We start from the raw sequence: 21,267 nt of genomic DNA, 5'->3' as shown, positions 1-21,267 counted from the left end.
TGCCAGCTATAGTTTATCTTAGTTGGTCTGGGGAGGTGTTGTGATCCAGACTATCTGGTGTGATACCTATTGCAGTGTGTGGTTGTGGAGTTTACCCTTGTTGCCTTTTTATTGCTACCCTCCTGCTCTTGTTTTTCTTCGGAGTCTCTCTTCGCTTATTTCTGTGTGTGTGCGGCGTGTTAGAGTTTTGTTTTTTGGTGATCCAAACTATCTGGTGTGATACCTGTTGCAGTGTGCAGTTGTGGAGTTAACCCTTGTTGCCTTTTTGTTGCTACCCTCCTGCTCTTGTTTTTCTTCTCTCTTCATCTATTCCTGTGTGTGTGCAGTGTGTCAGAGTTTTGGTTTTCTTTTATCTGTCCTTATCTGTTTACCATCTCACTTCTGTCCCGTCCTTCCCTGGGGGGGGAAGGGAGTATTAAGAGGAGTATAGAAAGGCAGGGGACTCCAGCATCTCCACCATTAGGAGTAATACGGAGGTGAGGGATAGCCTTGGGTTCCATAGCATGAAGGACAGCTTAGTAACCCCCTGACCCTCGCTATCCCGAAGTATCATCATGACAGGTATACTATGGAGCTATTGGCAACTGATGGGGCGTGGTGCAAACTAAGGTCCTGATTTATCAAGATTGCCATTTTGCACACCAATTTTGATGAAGGGTGTGTTGGAATAAAAACAGCTAAATTAAGACAGCGCACCTTTTAATAAATTTGGTTGAATTTGTCACCAGGTTTTTGCTTGCTAATCTGAGAGCAGCATAATGTAGGGGCAAAGATCCTGATTCCAACGATGTGTCACTTAGGCCGCTTTCACATTTCGTTTTTACCTATGTTCAGTGGTGCCGTCAAAGATTCTGTCCGAAACCTCCACAAAACGTTTTTCAGACGCATGGCGCCATTAACTATAATGGAGCAGACGGAGTCAGGCTGTGCTCTGTCTTGCACCATTTTCGGGCATATACGCTTTGTGCAGGCGGACACCCAGACGTAGCAGTCTACTAGTCAATGGCCCTGTTGGCGCATGCGTCCGAAACACGTTTTTCGGAGGGGGGGGGGGTTTGGACGGAAGGTCCTACGGAACAACTGAACTTAGGTAAAAATGAAATGTGAAAGCGGCCTTACTGAGCTGCTTAGTGTACTTTTGATTATATCACCGTTTAATCAGCAGGAGATTATCATTACAGGTCTACTTGGCATGCTGCAGGTAGTCCAGCATATTCATGAGCTCTATATAACTGCTAGATCTGCAGCAGAGAAAACATTGATTTTTTGAAAATGACAACAATCAGCTCAGTAAGTGACACATCACTGGAATCAGTGTCACTGTCTCTACATCATGCTGCTCTCAGATGGGGGAGCAAAAGCCTGGGGCAGGTTCCCGTTAAGGTGCCCGGTGCCACCGTAATAAATATACTTCAATCAGTGGCTGAACTTTTATCACTTTTGTGGCGAAAATTACCCCCTCCTAATAGTTTTTGGATATTTTTCAAAAAGTTATAGTAGCTGTTTGTTTATTTTTATGCCAGAGTTCTGTCAAAATCTGTTTGATAATTTCGGGGCCTAAGTATTTATAAGTAGTGATGAGCGAATAGGAACTATTCAGGCTCAGAAAATGATTACCGAATACCAAGCATTATTCCAGCATTTGTCACGGCAAGAAAAATGCTCGGGTTCCCCATTCACTTGCATTAGATTCGTCATTCGTGACAAATACTAGAATAATACTTAGGGATTTGTTACGAATAATCCAGATACGAATATTTACTATTAACCCATCACTATTTATAAGTAATCTAAAAGAAAAACTCCAGATGCCGTTCTATGAGATGAGAGGGATACAAAAATCAGTACATGTGGATGCAATTTTGAAGCCAAAGCCAGCAGTGGATTCTAAAAAACGTAGACGTTTTCAGGTACTTTACAATTCACCCCCGACATTGGATCTGTCAGTAAGATCACCCCTTACTTACCCAAACCACATACAGTATATGTGGATGCACAATGTAAATCCAGCAACACCTTTATATCTTCTATCTGTTGCTGCACATCTGAGAAATTAATGTATCAGTTGCACATGAATAAAACCTGTAAGTGTGGACATTGGATCTGTCAGTAAGGTAACCCCTCACCCTAACCACATATATGGGGATGCATAATATAAATCCAGCAACACCTTTATATCTTTTATCTGTTGCTGCACTTCTGAGAAATTAATGTATCAGTTGCACATGAATAAAACCATTAAATCTGTCAGTAAGATAAACCTTCATCCAAACCGCATATATGGGGATGCCCAATGCACAATGTAAATCCAGCAACATTTTATATCTTCTAGCTGTTCTATCTGTTGCTGCACTTCTGATAAATGAATGTATCAGCTGCACATGAATAAAACCTCTGGGTGTTACAGAACACTCACTGTCCAAACCTCTGCCTCACAATGTTGTTTCCCTGCCCAGCATCAACCTCTTTAGCATGATTGATAGCCAATATCCTCACCTAATGCCAGAGCATACAATGCCCCATTTGTATATGAATGAAAATTCAAAATTACACGGGAACACAGCAACAGATAGAAGATGTAAAGGTGCTGATGGATTTACATTTCAAAGCCCTGCATCCCTATATTGGCTGTTTGGGGAGCAGAGAAGGGGTCCATCTTATTGACAGATTCCCTTTAAGGCTGTGTGCACACAGTGCATTTTTATGCACATTTGGTGCAGATTGTGGCCCAAATCTGTATGCTTATCCTTATGCCAGCAAAGTCAATGAGAATTCTCATTTTCTCATCGTCGGTTGTGCGTCACGGGCAAATCGCTGCCCGTGGCACACAACTCGCTAACACCCATCACACGCACTTACCTTCCCTGCGACGTCGCTGTGGCAGGCGATCCACCTCCTTTCTAAGGGGGAGGGTCGTGCGGCGTCACAGCGACGTCACACGGCAGCCGTCCAATAGAAGCAGAGGGGCGGATATGATTGGCCAGAACATGCCGCCCACCTCCTTCCTTCCGCATTGCCGGCGGCCGCAGGTAAGGAGATGTTTGTCGTTCCTGCGGTGTCACATATAGCAATGTGTGCTGCCGCAGGGACGACGAACAACATCGTTACTGACCAGACAATGATATTTGGTGTTTGGACGACCTCTCCAAAACCAACGATTTTTACCACTTTTGCGATCGTTGTAAGTCGCTCGTACGTGTTACATGCTGCAATGTCACTAACGGCGCCGGATGTGCGTCACTAACGACGTGACCCCGACGATATATCGTTAGCGATGTCGCAGCGTGTAAAGCACCCTTTAGTCCCTATATAACCCCTCTGCTTCCTGTAAAAGATGGTGGCTATTCTCATTCATTTGGATGCTTGGCCAAGACATGAAAGGAGCTGGTGGAGCCCTTTAGGTAAGTCATTGTGTAAGCTGCAGTCCTGTTGCAGACAGCAGCTATCTGTTGTAGTTTTTCCCCTGATTGTCTTGTCTTCCCCTGATGTGTTATTAGTGCAGTGGTGGGGCTAGCATCCCTCACCTGCCAGCTCACTAGCCAGGGCTATTACAGGATCTGCCAGGTTCGCAGGTATCCTGTTCAGCGACAGGTGAGGAATCTGTATAGGGACTGGCTAGAAGTGTAGGGTACAGCTGTAGGTGAGTGAAAGAGGTTTCCCATCTAGCGTAAAGTGCCTATCATTGTTATTGTGTCCCTGGTGTACCCCTTATTTTGTTGTGTGTCACGTTTTGCGCCATATTTTCCGTTATCACTCGCGTGACATTATTATGGCTCACTGCAATTTGTAAATAAGCAATATCTACCAAATCATTTGATAATGGTTGGACGGGGGGGGGGGAAGACAAAGAAGAAGAAGCTTTTCAATTAATAGCTGTCATTAGTACATTCACTCACCTATCAAGAAGGGATCAGGTTACATTTCGTTAAAAAAAAAAAATTCAAACCACTGAAAGAAAAGAGATGAAAGTTTTAAAATATAATTTATAAATAATTTGTGGCAAAACAGAAAAAAACTCAACAACTAGAACTATAATAGTAACCCTGCAGCTAAACAGAGGTTGTTATCGACATCTCCTAAAGTTCTGGAAGACATATTTATATATACGGTAGGTTTGTTTTTTGGGGGTTACCTGGTTACCATTCCTGCCGAAGTTGAAATTTTGGGTTGTCACCTTGTTTTTTTCCTTGCACACTGCCATATTTTTTGAAGAAATGGCATTTTAAGTAGTTGGTAGCCTGTACGTCGATGGTGCTTTATAGAGAATTGGTTTAGGCAAAGATGGAAAGCTCTGACTATCCGTAGTAGACACATTTTAACCCCTTCATGACCTTTGCGATTTTCCATTTTTGCGCTTTTGTTTTTTCCTCCCCTTCTTCCAAGAGCCTTGATGTTTATATTTTTCCGTCAGTATAGCCATATGAGGGCTCGTTTTTTTTTTGCAGCACGAGTTGTACTTTTGAATGACGCCAATCATTCTGCCCCATATTGTCCTAGGAAAACGGGAAAAAAATCCAAGTGCAGTGAAATTGCAAAAAAAGTGCAAACTCACAATTGTTTTTTTTTAATTTTATTAACTATTTTGAAAAATGTACCCCAGGCCGGTACGAGTTCGTAGATACCAAACATGTACAGTGCCTTGCGAAAGTATTCAGCCCCCTTGAATTTTTCAACCTTTTCCCACATTTCAGGCTTCAAACATAAAGATAAAAATGTTAATGTTATGGAGAAGAATCAACAACAAGTGGGACAAAAATTGTGAAGGTGAACGATATTTATTGCTTATTTTAAACTTTTAATATATAACTGAAAATTGGGGTGTGCAATATTATTCATCCCCTTTACTTTCAGTGCAGCAAACTCTGTCCTAAATGACTGATGATGATAAATATAAGCCACCTGTGTGTAATCAAGTCTCCGTATAAATGCACCTGCTCTGTGATAGTCTGAGACTATCACACAGCAGGTGCATTTATTTTTTATTTATTATTTTTATTTTATTTATTATTTATTTGTTCTGTTTACAGCACATAGAACATCATGAAGACCAAGGAACACAACAGGCAGGTCCGTGATACTGTTGTGGAGAAGTTTAAAGCCGGATATGGTTACAAAAAAATTTCTAAAGCTTTAAACAAATCCCAAGAAGCACTGTGCAAGCGATCATATTGAAATGGAAGGAGTATCAAACCACTGCAAATCTACCAAGACCCGGCCGTCCATCCAAACTCATCTCAAAGAAGAAGACTGATCAGAGATGCAGCCAAGAGGCCCATGATCACTCTGGATGAACTGCAGAGATCTACAGCTGAGGTGGGAGAGTCTGTCCATAGGACAACAATCAATCAGTCATACACTGCACAAATCTGGCCTTTATGGAAGAGTGGCAAGGAGAAAGCCGTTTCTCAAAGATATCCATAAAAAGTGTAATTTAAAGTTTGCCACAAGCCACCTGGGAGACACCAAACATGTGGAAGAAGGTGCTCTGGTCAGATTAAACCAAAATCGAGCACAACGCCAAACAATATGTTTGGCGTAAAAGCAACACAGCTCATCACCCTGAACACACCATCCCCACTGTCAAACATGGTGGTGGCAGCATCATGGTTTGGTCCTGCTTTTCTTCAGCAGGGACAGGGAAGATGGTTAAAATTGATGGGAAGATGGATGGAGCCAAATACAGGACCATTCTTGAAGAAAACTTGTTGGAGTCTGCAAAAGACCTGAGATTGGGTCGGAGATTTGTCTTCCAACAAGACAATGATGCCAAACATAAATCAAAATCTACAATGGAATGGTTCACAAATAAACGTATCCAGGTGTTAGAATGGCCAAGTCACAGTCCAGACCTGAATCCAATCGAGAATCTGTGGAAAGAGCTGAAAGCTGCTGTTCACAAACGCTCTCCATCCAACCTCACTCAGCTCCAGCTGTTTACAAAGTAAGAATGGGCAAGAATTTCAGTCTCTCGATGTGCAAAACTGATAGACACATTCCCCAAGCGACTGCAGCTGTAATCACAGCAAAAGGTGGCGGTACAAAGTATTAACTTAAAGGGGATGAATAATATTGCACGACCCAATTTTCAGTTATTTATTTATTTATTTAAAACGTTTAAAATAAGCAATAAATTTCATTCAACTTCACAATTGTGTCCCACTTGTTGTTGATTCTTCACCAGAACATTAACATTTTTATCTTTTATGTTTGAAGCCTGAAATGTGGGAAAAGGTTCAAAAATTCAAGGGAGATGAATACTTTCGCAAGGCACTGTATACTTTAACTTTTATCTGAGAGGTGAAAAAAAAATCAGAAGTTTTTTTAAAAAAAAAAAAAGGAATTGCGCATTTGTCACCATTTTCTGAGACCTGTAGCGTTCTCATTATTCGGGATCTGGGGTCAGTGATGGCTTATTTTTTGCATCTTCAGCTGCCGTTTTTAACTATACCATTTTTTCACAGATGCAACATTTTGATCACCTATTACTGAATTTTAAGTCTATGGTGCAGCAACCAAAAAAATCGTAATCCGGCGAATGGAATTTTTTTCTTGCTACAACGTGTACCGATAAGATTGATTTTATATTTTGATTGATCAGGGATTTCTGAACTCAGTGATACCAAATATGTGTAGTTTGATTATTATTATTAATTATTATTATTATTGTTTTATTTTCAATGGGACAAAAAGCAGGGTTATTTGAACTTTTAGGTTTGTTTTTTCTTATTTTTTTTTTTTACTGATTTTACTAGAACGCTAAGGAACTTTGTGCCTACACACTTCGATCGCTTCTCCTGACCAGAGCGATGCTTTAGCATCCCTCTGATCAGAAGAAATACTGTGTTCCTGTGAATGCAGGTGCTCTGCCGACATTCACAGGAAACATGTCATGGCAGAGACAAGGGTCTTCACCTACCATGGCAACCCATTGGTGCCCATAATTACGTCAAGTGGACCACTGATGGTTTCGCGTGTTTTACTACTTCGTCTATGATGGTGACTGGCAGCGGGGTGATGGACACCAGGCTGAATAAACCAGTAAGTGTCACACCCCCCGACCTAAGTCATAGACGCACACGGGGGCTCTTTGGTGAAGGAGTGCGGATCCCATAAAGACTGACTGCAGACTTGTAGTCTAGGGGGTACTTTGCACACTACGACATCGCAGGTGCGATGTCATAGTATCATAGTTTTTAAGGTTGAAGGGAGACTCTAAGGCGGGCTTTGCACGTTGCGACATCGCAAGCCGATGCTGCGATGTCGCACACGATAGTCCCCGCCCCCGTCGCATGTACGATATCTTGTGATAGCTGGCATAGCGAAAATTATCGCTACGCCAGCTTCACATGCACTCACCTGCCCTGCGACCGTCGCTCTGGCCGGCAACCCGACCTCCTTCCTAAGGGGGCGGGTTGTGCGGTGTCATAGTGACGTCACACGGCAGGCGGCCAATAGCGGCGGAGGGGCGGAGATGAGCAAGATGTAAACATCCCGCCCACCTCCTTCCTTCCGTATAGCCGCCGGCGGCAGGTAAGGAGATGTTCCTCGCTCCTGCAACGTTTACACTCAGCAATGTGTGCTGCCGCAGGAACGAGGAACAGCATCGTATCTGTCGCGGCAGCGTAATTATGAAAAAGTCAGAGCCTGCACCGATGATACAATAACGACGCTTTTGCGCTCGTTCATCGTATCATCTAGGATTTACACACAACGATGTTGAAAGTGACGCCGGATGTGTGTCACTTTCGATTTGACCCCACCGACATCGCACGTGCGATGTTGCAACGTGCAAAGCCGCCCTTAGTCCATCTAGTTCAACCCGTAGCCTAACATGTTGATCCAGAGGAAGGCAAAAAAAAAATGTCGGTGGGGTCAAATCGAAAGTGACGCACATCCGGCGTCGCTGTCGATATCGTAGTGTGTAAATCGTTTTGGATACGAGTAACGAGCGCAAAAGCGTCAAAATCGTATCATCGGTGTAGTGTCGGTCATTTCCATAATTTCGGAAGGACCGATGTTACGATGTTGTTCCTCGTTCCTATGGCAGCATACATCGCTGTGTGTGAAGTCGCAGGAGCGAGGAACATCTCCTACCTGCGTCCTGCGGCTCACGCCGGCTATGCGGAAGGAAGGAGGTGGGCGGGATGTTTATGTCCCACTCATTTCTGCCCCTCTATTGGCCGCCTGCCGTGTGACGTCTCTATTGGCACGACCTGCCCCCTTAATAAGGAGGTGGTTCGCCGGCCAGAGCGACGTTGCAGGGCAGCTATAACACAATATCGTATGTGCGACGGGGACGGGGACTATCGCGCTCGGCATCGCAAGCATCGGCTTGCGATGTGCAAAGTACCCCTAAAACTGGACTACCCCTTTAAATATCACGGCTGTGAATGATTTACATTACTTGTGCAACATTTTGAGGCATCCTAAGTGAGATACATCAACACTGTCAGAGGGTCATCTGCATGTGACCCTTTTTATAGCCAAACTGATGATCAGAAATGACTGCATTATGGTATACTAAAGTGCCTAACCATGCAGAAGACCATAAATCACATGAATAGATGCGAGAGTAGTTCTGTGCTGCCCATTATCCAGTCCGCGCAGTGAGCCCGCTCCTGCACCTTTGTCTGCAGCCCATTTAAACAGTTAAATGGATGTGTCAGCGATGACCTCACTTATTGATGCCGCAGTAAAAGGCATGGGTGCAGGATTGCAGACTGTAGTCAACACTGGGGATTGGAAACTGGTGCCAAAGTATTTAACTAATATATTCACATTCAATTTGTGACTTCATCTATAAATGCAAACAATTACTTCATGCTCTGAGCTTCTAGATAGAATAGCTCGTGACTATCCGTCCACACATTATGGGAACGCATCGCACTCTCCCTCCTTCCATTCAGTAACACTTATGTATGATGGCAACTAAAGCAGGATATGTATTGAGGTAGCATGCATCATTCTTACAGACCAATGGCTTAAAGGTCCATTTATACTGCACCATTAGAGGGAATAAATGTTCCTTTCAACCCTCGTTTCCCAATAATTGGTCAACGTAAATGTGATGCCCCTGGACTAGTCAGGTCGTCACAGGGTACTGCACGCTCTTTATCTCTAGTGCAGTGACTCGCCCACCCCAGGGCTATGGGACACCCGGTGCCGGGCCGGACTAGTCCGGAGGTAGTCAGTGGTGGCTGGGCCCGGCTCCGTGGCCCTGGTGGGTGTCAGTGAAATATGTGGCTTGAATTAAAGTTTGTGTTCGTGACGCCACCTGTGGTATGCGGCTAATAAGCCGCCGCTGCTGTATGAGGCCTCCGGGGGATGATATGGCAGCAATGGTGGTACTACTCCCCACAGGTGGAGCAATGCCCGGGGCACAGTTGGTGCTTATGAGTGTCTATGCAGATGAAATAACAGAGGCAACTCCAAGGGTGCAGTTTCAAGTTCTTTACTCACAATTCTTGTCAAGGCCGGCAGGAACCCTTGGACTGCTGGGACCACTGTCAGGTACCTCCGCCGTTTCTGGGTGATTCTTGGAGCAAAACCCGGTACCCTTCTCTTAAGTGTCTCTGTCTTCAGCTGTCTCCTTAAACCTTGCCTTTGTAGGATAAACCTGGCTCGGCCTCCACAACAGCCTCCAGGCTGGGGGGTCACCTGTCGGCTGATTACCCCTTTTCTAGAAGTTCTGCTGTGGGCTGTGGCCCGGGGAGTTTACAACATTCCCTGGGCCTCGGTTTTTACTGTTTGGAGATGATTTTGCACTCCTCCGGTTTCTAGGGACCGTCCCCTGCTGCAGCTTGATCCCTCCACCGATGTTCCTGTGGAACAGGCCACCGCAGCTCTACAGCTACCCGTGGCCCTGGGATCCCTTCTGTTCTCTGCTTGGTGTCACCTGGACCCTCTGAGTCCCAGGATCTTCACCAGGAAGCGTCTTTCTTTCCTTAGCTCCTGACTGACTTGGAGCTTTCTTTCCTTTCTCTTCTCCTCCTTGCCTGCCTCCGGCAGGCCTCCTCCTCCTTCCCCACTCTCTCTATCTCCTTCTGACTAAACTAGACCTTCCTTTCTGTGTCTGCACTCTTGTGGCTCCTCCCACCTCCCCAGTTGCTCTGTTCTACCCTATAGGAGCAGGGATGGGTCTTACGGCCCCCCCCCCAGCATGCAGCATGGGAGGTTTTCTGCCACTATCCCTGGTCCCAGTGTGTTCCTAGCAATGGGTGTAGTGTGGATTTACCAGGGGACCGGTGTTCACTCCCTTCCTCACCCAGAATGGGGCATCACACCGCTGAATGGGGTGCAATGACCTGTGGCGACGGAAGCCTCAGGGGCGCCACACTCCCCCACAGCGAATCCCAGCACGTCCTCGGGCTGAAAAGACAACAAAACATGTGGGAGAAACTGCAAAAACATTTTTGTTATGCATAACATAAAACAATAAAACATTTGTTCCCTTTATGGGAGGCATAGGTACTTGAACGTTGCAAACTTTCTTATAAAGAAACATCTAAGTGTGCACTTTCAGTCTATTGCACAGTTTGGGCACATCCCCCATAATTCTGGTAGGGGGCACAACGGGTGCAACTATTTACATTTCTTGGCTACAACAAGTCCAGTAGCCTGGCAGTTCGTTTCTTTTTCAATCATCAAAAGTGCAAAAACTCAACCAGCCACTAAGTCCAGTGGCCTGGTTACACAGGACACATAAGACATCACATTCACCGGGGCCCACATTCCAGTTACGTGGCCCGGTAACACATATCAACATGGGGGGGGGTGACATCTTCAAAAAGCACAAGGGGAAATAAGGCAGGGGCTATATACAGTTCAAAAAGAAAAAAACTCCTAAAAACAATTATTTATTTATTAATATTAAAATTGTAGATATAGCCACTGCTAATCCAGAATAACTACAGTGATATGTTAAAGTGAGTGAAATAGGGTGATAGACTCGATTGGTGGGGACAGTGCAAATAATTTCCTGTTCTCAAGGTAGGGGCAACGTTAGTAGTTGCACTAGTCTTATTCAGATTCAAGAAAGCGTGGTTTAGGGGATGACCTATCTCTCCCTCCCTTGCTCCTACCTACCAGCGGAGGTGTACCATAAATTATTGGGTACCCCCCGCTCCACGTCGTCTCTCCCTAATATCTCCCTTCAGACCAATCGCCAAGACCCGGGAGACCCACCACCAAAGAAGATATGTGCAATTAGTCACAGTACTAAAGGATAATTAGATATTTTAAAACTTAATCTAGATATTAGATAAATCTCAGATCAAAAATAGTTCTTATATATACATGGATATAAATTCCAGCAGGAATTGGTTTGTCTGCCGAAATCATCCAGTATAAATCCAATTGACGCGTTTCCCCCCTATGTTTTTTAGGGGTTCATCAGGGGACTGATCCGGATTAATTCTAGGAAAAAACAAAATATCCAAGACATAATATCAGAGTCTATCTCAATAGACCATACAATACATAATAAAGGAATGGAACTGCCAGTAACAGCAAATGGAGGGGGCATACCTTATATCTTAATGACTGATGGTCGCATCAACAGTGTGGCACCAACCGCCCATCACAGGGGCATTTACTCTGTCCTGAGACACTGCTCTCAATAATCTGCAGGTCCCATAACGTCAACTACCAAAAATAACATATAATAATATATTTTTGGCTTCCTTTCAAACAGCCATAAGGTTCTCACAGAGGCTATGGAGCTCCTCACATTGTCAAAGGAAAAAAGACATACCTTATAACTCAAAGAGTGTCAGTCACTGCGGCAACATGGCATAAATCGCCCACAATAGAGCACCCAATCTGTAGGGGAACGCCGCCTCTGTTGTCCCGCAGGTCCCACGGTGTCAGCCTGCGTGTCACACATCTTCCCCCTCTCTCTTTCAGTGTCTTATACACTATGGGAACTCACAATTCCCGCCTCCCAGTGACGCGAGCCGGAAGTGCCGGGTGTCTCACCTCCGTATCCGCTCCCTGGGATTCTAGTATGCCGTGCCACATCAATCAGCCGGAAGTGTTCCGAGGATCGCTTCCGTGCCTGCGCAGTACAGTGCGTTCAATGACACGCAGCCCGGAAGTAGTCTTCCCACGTCACATCCGGTGCGTATCCTTTAGGATCATCCTCACAGTCTGCCGGACATAATAGCTCACTGGAGGCAATCTGTGACGTCATTTCCAACGTGCAGCTCCTAAATGTATCCCCGCATATGCTGCATGCAGCAGTTCCTAGTAGAAATTAGTATATGTAATTCACCTATCGTTAGTGAAAACCTGCACCTAACTGCACCCATGTAAGATAGATATATGTACAAGTAGATACGGCTACTGACAGCAAATATCACTGTCAGGCAAAACAGCAATAAAATTATTGAAAATTATTCAGGCTACACATATACTTATAATACCTCTCAGGTATAGCTATTTATACTCATTTGATGCTTTTTAGATGAAACTGGTATAGCTCAGAACCTCATTTAGTCCATTTGGACTGACTGTTTCAAGTAGAAATGTCCACCGTGCCTCTCTCTGGAGGATTTTAATATCCCAGTTCCCTTTCCTGATTGGTCTTGGGACAACTTCAATTCCCTGAAATCTTATACTTTTAGGATCTCCTCCATGACACATATTAACATGCCTCGCTATAGGCGTCTCTCGTTTATGAATTATATCGCCTACGTGTTCCCCTATACGGACACGCAGCTGCCGTTTTGTCTTACCGATATAACTAAGCGGGCATGTACAGGTGCATCTATATACTACACCCTCCGTCCGACAGTTCGTGAAGTCCCTAATGTGAAAAACCCTTCCCGATTGTTGGTTGTCAAAGGTTTTACTCTGATCAATATATGGGCAAAACTTGCAGGACCCACACCTAAAAGTCCCATGAGGCTTTCTTTCTAACCATGATCCTGATGCTTTCTCTGCCACATAGTGGCTATGGACCACAAAATCTTTAATGGTTTTGCCTCTTCTGTAGGTGACACTCGGGTGTGGTGTAATATATTCACATATATCAGGATCCGATCTCAAGATCCCCCAGTGTCGTCTTAGTATGTGCATGATCTTACTATTTTCATCATCATAGGAGCCAATCAGTCTAGTGATCTTATCTTGTCCAGATTTAAGTTTTGGGGCTAACAATGTGACCCTCTTTTGGCCCCAAGCAGATCTAAAGGCTGTCTGAATGACGTGTTCAGGGTACCCCCTATCTCTGAAGTTATCTCCAAGTCCCACTGACCTCTGTTGAAAATCATGTAGCGAGGAACAGTTTCTCCTAAAACGGAGAAACTGCCCCTTTGGTATGCCCCTACGTAGAGGTTCCGGATGGTGACTCTGCCACCTCAGCAAACTGTTTGTTGCCGTTGGTTTGCGATAGACTGTAGTTCCCAGGGTCCCATCAACATTTTTAGTCAACAGGATATCTAGGAAAGGCAGTCTATCACCTCCCACCTCACAGGTGAAGTTGAGTCCAAAATTGTTCTTATTCAAGTGTGCCACAAACTTCAGGAAGGATGCTGCATCCCCCCTCCAGAGGACGAGGATGTCATCTATGTAGCGCCCCCAGAAGGTAATCTGGGGGTTCCACGTGACATCCTCGTCCCCAAAGACCACTGCATCCTCCCACCAGCCCAGGTATATGTTTGCAAAAGTGGGAGCACAGGGGCTCCCCATTGCGGTACCCCTGAGCTGGTGGTAGAACTTGTTATGGAAGGTAAAGTAATTATGAGTAAGCACAAAGGTAAGGAGTTTGATTATGAACCTATTGTGTTCTCTATATTGTACCCCTCTTGTCTCCAGGAAATACTCAACCGCTCTGATACCATTATCATGTGGTATACAACTATACAGTTGTTCAACATCAATTGATGCAAGTATAGTGTCCTCATCAATGTGTATACCTTCTATTTTACTCAGTAGGTCTGATGTGTCCCTGATGTACGAGGGCTGTATGTTCACAAACTCCCTCAGAACCCTATCCAGATAGATACTGGGGTTTTGGCCCATAGCATCAATACCTGACACTATGGGTCGTCCCCTAAGGGGATGTATCCCCTTGTGGATTTTGGGTGTGGAGTAAAAAGTTGCTATTGTCACCTCCTTTGGAGCCAGAAAATCCATTTCATCCTTCGATATGAGGGTCAACTCAAAGCCTTCCTGTACAATTTCAGTGAGGGCTATCATAAATGCAGATGTAGGATCTCCTGGTAGGACTGCATATGTGGCTCTATCTGAGAGTAATTGGAGGCACATAGAGCGGTATTGTTCCGTATTCATAACCACAATATTGCCCCCCTTGTCGGAGGGCTTTATTGTTATGGCTTTATTCTGGTCAAGGGACACAAGGGCTTCTCTTTCTCTTTGTGTCAAATTACTTTTACTGCTGGTTAATCCAGGTCTTATTTTACGTATCTCCTTGGTCACCAGTGAAGAGAATATATCAATACTCGTACACTCAGTGGGGGGAGGCATCTTCCTGTTCTTTGGTTTTAGGTCAGTGAATGGACCAAACCCCTTATCCGTCCTGTTATCCTCTGATAGACTTGCCAATAGTCTCACGTCTGGGAGCATATCAGGGGATATTCCTAGTTTCTGACATTCGTTCAGGTCATTGTGCTTAAAGTACTTCCTCCATCTGAGTTTCCTCAGGAATAATTCGAGGTCTTTAGCCCAGACAAAGGAATCAAACCGTGTAGTGGGAACAAAGGATAGACCATATCCAAGGACCCTCTCTTCCATTTCGGACAGTCTATAATCAGATAGATTGACAATCTGTTGGCCATCTGTTTGGCCTCCATTTACCATTTTTTGGCCCTTCTGTTCTGTCTTTTTCGGAAGGGATAGGGGTCCCTCATCCCTAAAAAATTGTTTTGGTGCACAAAGGAGGTTGGTGGTCCAAAGGAAGATGAGGATTCTGAACCCGAGGTATGTGCTCCCCGTTGGTCCTGATTCCCAAAATGATTTTTGTTTTCCCCCAGGGCACCACATCCTCTGATACCACCACGTCCAGCAGACTGTACACCTCCCCGTGATCTATTTTGACCCCTCTCTCTGGATCTGCTCTCAGAGTCTGAGAGGTCCGAGGATGATATATCACCTCCTCCTTCTGTGAGATTAAAGGCCCTTCTCTCTTTAAAATCTTCCAAATCCCTGACAAAGTGTTTGTGTTTACGGCTCTTAAGGTTTTGTTGGTATTTCTCCACTGCACCTTGTAGTGCCAATTCTTTGATCTGGAAGTCAGAGTCGTTATTAAATTTTAGGGCCTCTTCCCTGAGAGTAGTGAGGATCTTGTTGGTCTCCTCAAATTTCTTTTTCTCCTCTTCTAGGAGGATATTCATGAAGCGAAGTGAGGAGGCCACACACTCTTCCTCCCACCTTTTCAGGAGGAGGGGGGTCCTTACTCTTTCTGCTGGAATCAGATTGATTCTCAATCCTCTGGGCACTATATTATTTTTTATATAGTGTTCCAGGGATTGTAGTTCCCACCAGCTTTTTGCATTATCTATGTAAGCTGTTTGTAGTTCAGAAAACACCACTCTGAGATTTCTTTTTGTTGGATTTGTTTCAAGGTTTTTGTCAGAGAAAACCTCTTCAGCATCACTGAGCCATCTATTGCTATTAATAGGTCCCGAGAGGAAGCCAGCCATGTCAATTCTATAACCATTCCTGCTGGAATTTATATCCATGTATATATAAGAACTATTTTTGATCTGAGATTTATCTAATATCTAGATTAAGTTTTAAAATATCTAATTATCCTTTAGTACTGTGACTAATTGCACATATCTTCTTTGGTGGTGGGTCTCCCGGGTCTTGGCGATTGGTCTGAAGGGAGATATTAGGGAGAGACGACGTGGAGCGGGGGGTACCCAATAATTTATGGTACACCTCCGCTGGTAGGTAGGAGCAAGGGAGGGAGAGATAGGTCATCCCCTAAACCACGCTTTCTTGAATCTGAATAAGACTAGTGCAACTACTAACGTTGCCCCTACCTTGAGAACAGGAAATTATTTGCACTGTCCCCACCAATCGAGTCTATCACCCTATTTCACTCACTTTAACATATCACTGTAGTTATTCTGGATTAGCAGTGGCTATATCTACAATTTTAATATTAATAAATAAATAATTGTTTTTAGGAGTTTTTTTCTTTTTGGTCTATGCTACAATTACTCCTATCAGTATATGGTAGTTTTGGTTATAGAACTATATACAGTTCAGCATCTTCTTACTTCTTTACATGTAGGGATTCTTCTCCGGCTCCCCACCTGGCAGCAGGTAGACAGCGGTCAGCACAGTCTGCGTCTGCTGGGCTTGGCGGGCCGCATCTGAGGCGTGGATTAACGTCGCCGCTGCGGCGGGATCTTGCTTGTCCGAGCGGGGTATTGCTGCTGGGGCCTGAGCTGGACGGGCCGGGCTTGGCGTCACTGCTGCGGTGTGGATGGGCGCCGCTCCGGCGGCGAAATCTTGGCGGGCCGCACCTGGCGTGGCGGCGGCCCGGATCGGCGTCGCCGTGCCGGGCGTCCCTCCAGGGACCGCGGGAATGGCAGCGGGGGTTGGGGCACTCGCGCCGGCAGGGGCAGCATGGGACTCATTCAGATCTAGGCCGGAGATGCTCTGCAGCAGGATCGGCATCGCTGGTGTGGACTCTGGATGGACGTGTGCATCACCCCCACGCAGGCCTCGCTGCACAGACTTCTGCAGACTCCTCATGGCCAGCACCATCTCCTTCCCCCACGCGGCTGTCTCCCGTCCGCTCTGCTTCTTCATCCCGTCAGCCATCCTTCCGACCTCAGCCTCCAGCTCAGCGGCGGTCACAGGCCTGATCCAGGTAAGCTCCTCCTGGCCTCCGCTTGCAGGAGCCATTTTCTCTCTCTGCTTGTCTGGCATTTAGACTTGTTCTGCCAGCCGGCCAGCTTTTCTAGGCGCCATTTCTTCTTCTTCCGCCTTCCATGGCGGGCACTGCTTCGCGCTCTTTTCTTGGACAAGGGGGCGGGGCTTCTCTTTGCGCCCTTTCTGCAGGCACGCCCCCCTTCTTCCCGCGCTCAGTGGCTTCAATGGCGGCAGTTTCTCACAGTAAAACACAGGCTATTTCACGATTCTTCAGGTGCACAGTACCCGGAGGAACCGGGCACGAAATCCTGTTCGTGACGCCAAAGTTGACTCGCCCACCCCAGGGCTATGGGACACCCGGTGCCGGGCCGGACTAGTCCGGAGGTAGTCAGTGGTGGCTGGGCCCGGCTCCGTGGCCCTGGTGGGTGTCAGTAGAATATATGGCTTGAATTAAAGTTTGTGTTCGTGACGCCACCTGTGGTATGCGGCTAATAAGCCGCCGCTGCTGTATGAGGCCTCCGGGGGATGATATGGCAGCAATGGTGGTACTACTCCCCACAGGTGGAGCAGTGCCCCGGGGCACAGTTGGTGCTTATTAGTGTCTATGCAGATGAAATAACAGAGGCAACTCCAAGGGTGCAGTTTCAAGTTCTTTACTCACAATTCTTGTCAAGGCCGGCAGGAACCCTTGGACTGCTGGGACCACTGTCAGGGACCTCCGCCGTTTCTGGGTGATTCTTGGAGCAAAACCCGGTACCCTTCTCTTAAGTGTCTCTGTCTTCAGCTGTCTCCTTAAACCTTGCCTTTGTAGGATAAACCTGGCTCGGCCTCCACAACAGCCTCCAGGCTGGGGGGGGTCACCTGTCGGCTGATTACCCCTTTTCTAGAAGTTCTGCTGTGGGCTGTGGCCCGGGGAGTTTACAACATTCCCTGGGCCTCGGTTTTTACTGTTTGGAGATAATTTTGCACTCCTCCGGTTTCTAGGGACTGTCCCCTGCTGCAGCTTGATCCCTCCACCGATGTTCCTGTGGAACAGGCCACCGCAGCTCTACAGCTACCCGTGGCCCTGGGATCCCTTCTGTTCTCTGCTTGGTGTCACCTGGACCCTCTGAGTCCCAGGATCTTCACCAGGAAGCGTCTCTTTCTTTCCTTAGCTCCTGACTGACTTGGAGCTCTTTTTCCTTTCTCTTCTCCTCCTTGCCTGCCTCCGGCAGGCCTCCTCCTCCTTCCCCACTCTCTCTCTATCTCCTTCTGACTAAACTAGACCTTCCTTTCTGTGTCTGCACTCTTGTGGCTCCTCCCACCTCCCCAGTTGCTCTGTTCTACCCTATAGGAGCAGGGATGGGTCTTACGCCCCCCCCCCCCAGCATGCAGCATGGGAGGTTTTCTGCCACTTTCCCTGGTCCCAGTGTGTTCCTAGCAATGGGTGTAGTGTGGATTTACCAGGGGACCGGTGTTCACTCCCTTCCTCACCCAGAATGGGGCATCACACCGCTGAATGGGGTGCAATGACCTGTGGCGACGGAAGCCTCAGGGGCGCCACAGCAGCACTCAACCCCCCATGGTTCCGGGTTCCCAACTTGCAGCACTGCCTCCATCAGCATCTAAAAATCCTAATCACACCTCGCACCACACCCTGTCAGGCACACCGGTGGGCTGCTAAGCTGGAATAGGGCCTCCCACCTAGGGGTCAGGCAGGGAGGTGAGAGGTGACAAGTCAGTTGAGTGGTAGCCCTCGAGCTGTGAGGAGATTGGGGAAGCTGGGAGCTGGAGCTCCCAGGGGAGAAGTAGATTGGGTTGCAGACGGTGGTCTGGAACCAGAGGAGTCGTAGACCCGGTCGCGGGATATTGGGACTGGGTGCCTTGCTAAGGGGCCATTTACACGCTGCGACATCGCTAACGATATATCGTCGGGGTCACGGTGTTTGTGACGCACATCCGGTGTCGTTAGCGACATCGCAGCGTGTGGCACCTGTGGCACGATCGCAAAAGAGTTAAAAATCGTTAGTCGACCCAGCCCAGTATGGATGACGTGTCCTACGTCATCCACACAAGCTGGTATTGCGCACCTGTGCAGGCGCACTTTGATTTGCCCAGCGACACCCATCAGACCGGATCCCAGAGCAGTGACACCCATCAGACCGGATCCCAGAGCAGCGACACCTATCAGACCGGACCACAGAGCAGCGACACCCATCAGACCAGACCCCAGAGCCGCGACACCCATCAGACCAGACCCCAGAGCAGCGACACCCATCAGACCAGACTGCCCCCTAGGTGATTATTATAAAAGTGATTTTTATGTTCTACAGCGTGGCCTGGGCTCTTATACATAGTATTCTAAAAAGCTGTATATAAGGGCGTACAGATGGTAGCTGCAGATTATAGTCGTCAAATTTGGTGACAGGTTCCCTTTAAAAAGTGGCTCTTATTTTTTTTCCTCCGCTCGCCAATACATTTATCTATTTGATATTTTTAAAATTCACCATAGAGTTACAGAGATATGACCCTTTATATTTAGTTATAATTTTGTAGGTCTTTACCAAGGAAGATCCTCAGGGGCGTGTCTTTAGCCTGCTCTGCAGTATTACCCTGAAAGCCACGCCCCCTTGTACAAACCATAAAATTAGCTGTAGATAAAAAGGCTCATATTTATCGAACCGTATGGTGGATTAAGACAAAAAAAACCATAAAATAATCAGAGGAATAACGGGAATAGAATAAGAGGAAAAACTGGCCACTTTTGATCTAGTGACAGGTCCCCATTAAGACATTAATCTTTTCCCCATCCAACATATAAGCTCATATATTTCCAAAGAGTATGGTTTAATGAAATGTATCTAGTAGGTCACTTGGCACATGAGTTTGTAGCTCATCATGAGGACAGAGCCCGTTATAGCTACCAGGTTGCTGACACACAATCATAAAAGCTTCTGTGCATTAAGCTCTGTCTCTGCAGGGCCCTTAACCACAAATACGCTCTAAAATACTTAAAACTCCCCAGGGAAATTTTAGAGAGCATCACAGAATTACTAAAGTAAAACAATGCACAAATCAATGCAGCAAATCCTGGCAGAGACCTACAGACGGATACCTCCTCAATGAAATCTAAATTAACACTATTGGCATTGACTGTTGAATGCTGTTGCGTTTCTTCATGTAGCCATATTGGCCGACTATCTAAAGTGTATGTTGACCACCAGAATCCCTTCTGATGGCTATGTTGGGAGTTGGGGGGGGGGGAATCGGATCCTGGTATGTTGGATTTCAACATGTCCAAATCTTTGTTCCCAGGGAAGGAATGCTGCTGCTCATTCAATTTTCCCCATTTAAACACATGCATGCTCATCCTTGCGGAGTGTCCATATGTATGTGTCACACTAGGTACGATGACGTACCAAGCAAATGGCGTAAGGGAAGGGAAGCCATGTGTCTAGGGAAGGGGGAGATGATGACAAGGAAAAGCTTTAACATTAATGATGTCACGAGTGTGTGTCGCACCCTCCTGAGACCTTGATGGATTTGGAGTCATAAGATCACAGCATTTTGTTGATCACAGATTCGTTTTAGAACCCACTCATCATGTATCCTAAGTAGGAGCATATTTAATTCCATTCGGTGCTGAAGGGGTTAAGGTTCCTTTCTACCCTGCTGTGATTGACATGTAGTTGTTAATTTCAGCTGAAGCCACTCCTTTCTGCTATATAAACCCACTCCTGACTGTCTCCTATGTCGGCTATAGTTCATTCTATGCTGACCTGTGAAGGAGTTGTCTCTGGAGAAAGCTGTGGTTCTCATTACAGCAGCATTCAGTGAAGTCCCTCTCAAGAAAAGAATTAGAGTTTCTGTTTTCCCTTGTTTGTCTTCTCTTTCTTGTGTTGCCTTTATATTAGCAGTAAGACTAGTGTCTTGCTGGCCTGATCACTAGTCAGGGCAAGACAAGGGTCAGCAAGAGCCTAGACACGTGATCGCGCACGGGGGAAGGACCCATCTACGGACGTTAGGAAGCTCAGGGATCAGCCATAGGTGAGTTAGATGGTGACCCCTCTCCTTACCATCAAGGGCTACCTTTCCATCTTCCCTGGCGTACCCCTCCTCTTGTGCCACACATCGGACGTTCCCTCACCCCAGCGTGACAACTGAGCATTATAAGAGCATCTTTAACCTGTGGTAAGACCACTACAGACATCCACTTATCTGCAGGTTTCAACTGATTGGTCTGGATCTGGCAAAGGTTCTGAAGATAATCATCTCATGTTTACAGCATGAATAGCTGGCCTGGATATTGACTTTAATTGGCATGACACTATCAAACCATCAACAATTGCTGCGATTCGATTCACCGGCCTCGGTCCATTGGTGACGTCTGTTATCCATGGCCACAGGACGTGAGACTTGAGAACCACCTCCTAACTAACA

At 46.2% G+C, this 21,267-nt stretch overlaps 1 protein-coding gene across 6 annotated transcripts in view; it reads right to left on the bottom strand.

Moving 5' to 3' along the window:
- LRRC56 (leucine rich repeat containing 56) overlaps nucleotides 1–21,267 on the bottom strand; it is a 70,243-nt gene that overhangs the window by 24,863 nt on the left and 24,113 nt on the right. For 3 of the 6 annotated variants that reach the window (XM_075326329.1, XM_075326334.1, XM_075326332.1), the window contains one exon: nucleotides 3,897–3,948. The exons of 1 other annotated variant lie outside the window; for it this stretch is intronic. The gene's annotated coding sequence lies outside the window, so the exon portion shown is untranslated. Of the gene's footprint in view, nucleotides 1–3,896; nucleotides 3,949–4,132; nucleotides 4,462–11,752; nucleotides 11,999–21,267 lie in introns of those variants that run through there. 2 more of the 6 variants (XM_075326330.1, XM_075326331.1) reach the window with 2 other exon arrangements.

Source organism: Anomaloglossus baeobatrachus, chromosome 10 (assembly GCF_048569485.1).
Source record: "Anomaloglossus baeobatrachus isolate aAnoBae1 chromosome 10, aAnoBae1.hap1, whole genome shotgun sequence".
In the NCBI taxonomy this organism is placed as follows: domain Eukaryota; kingdom Metazoa; phylum Chordata; class Amphibia; order Anura; family Aromobatidae; genus Anomaloglossus; species Anomaloglossus baeobatrachus.
The sequence above is the reverse complement of the archived record's forward strand: the minus strand, read 5'-3'. Positions and strand labels throughout refer to the sequence as shown.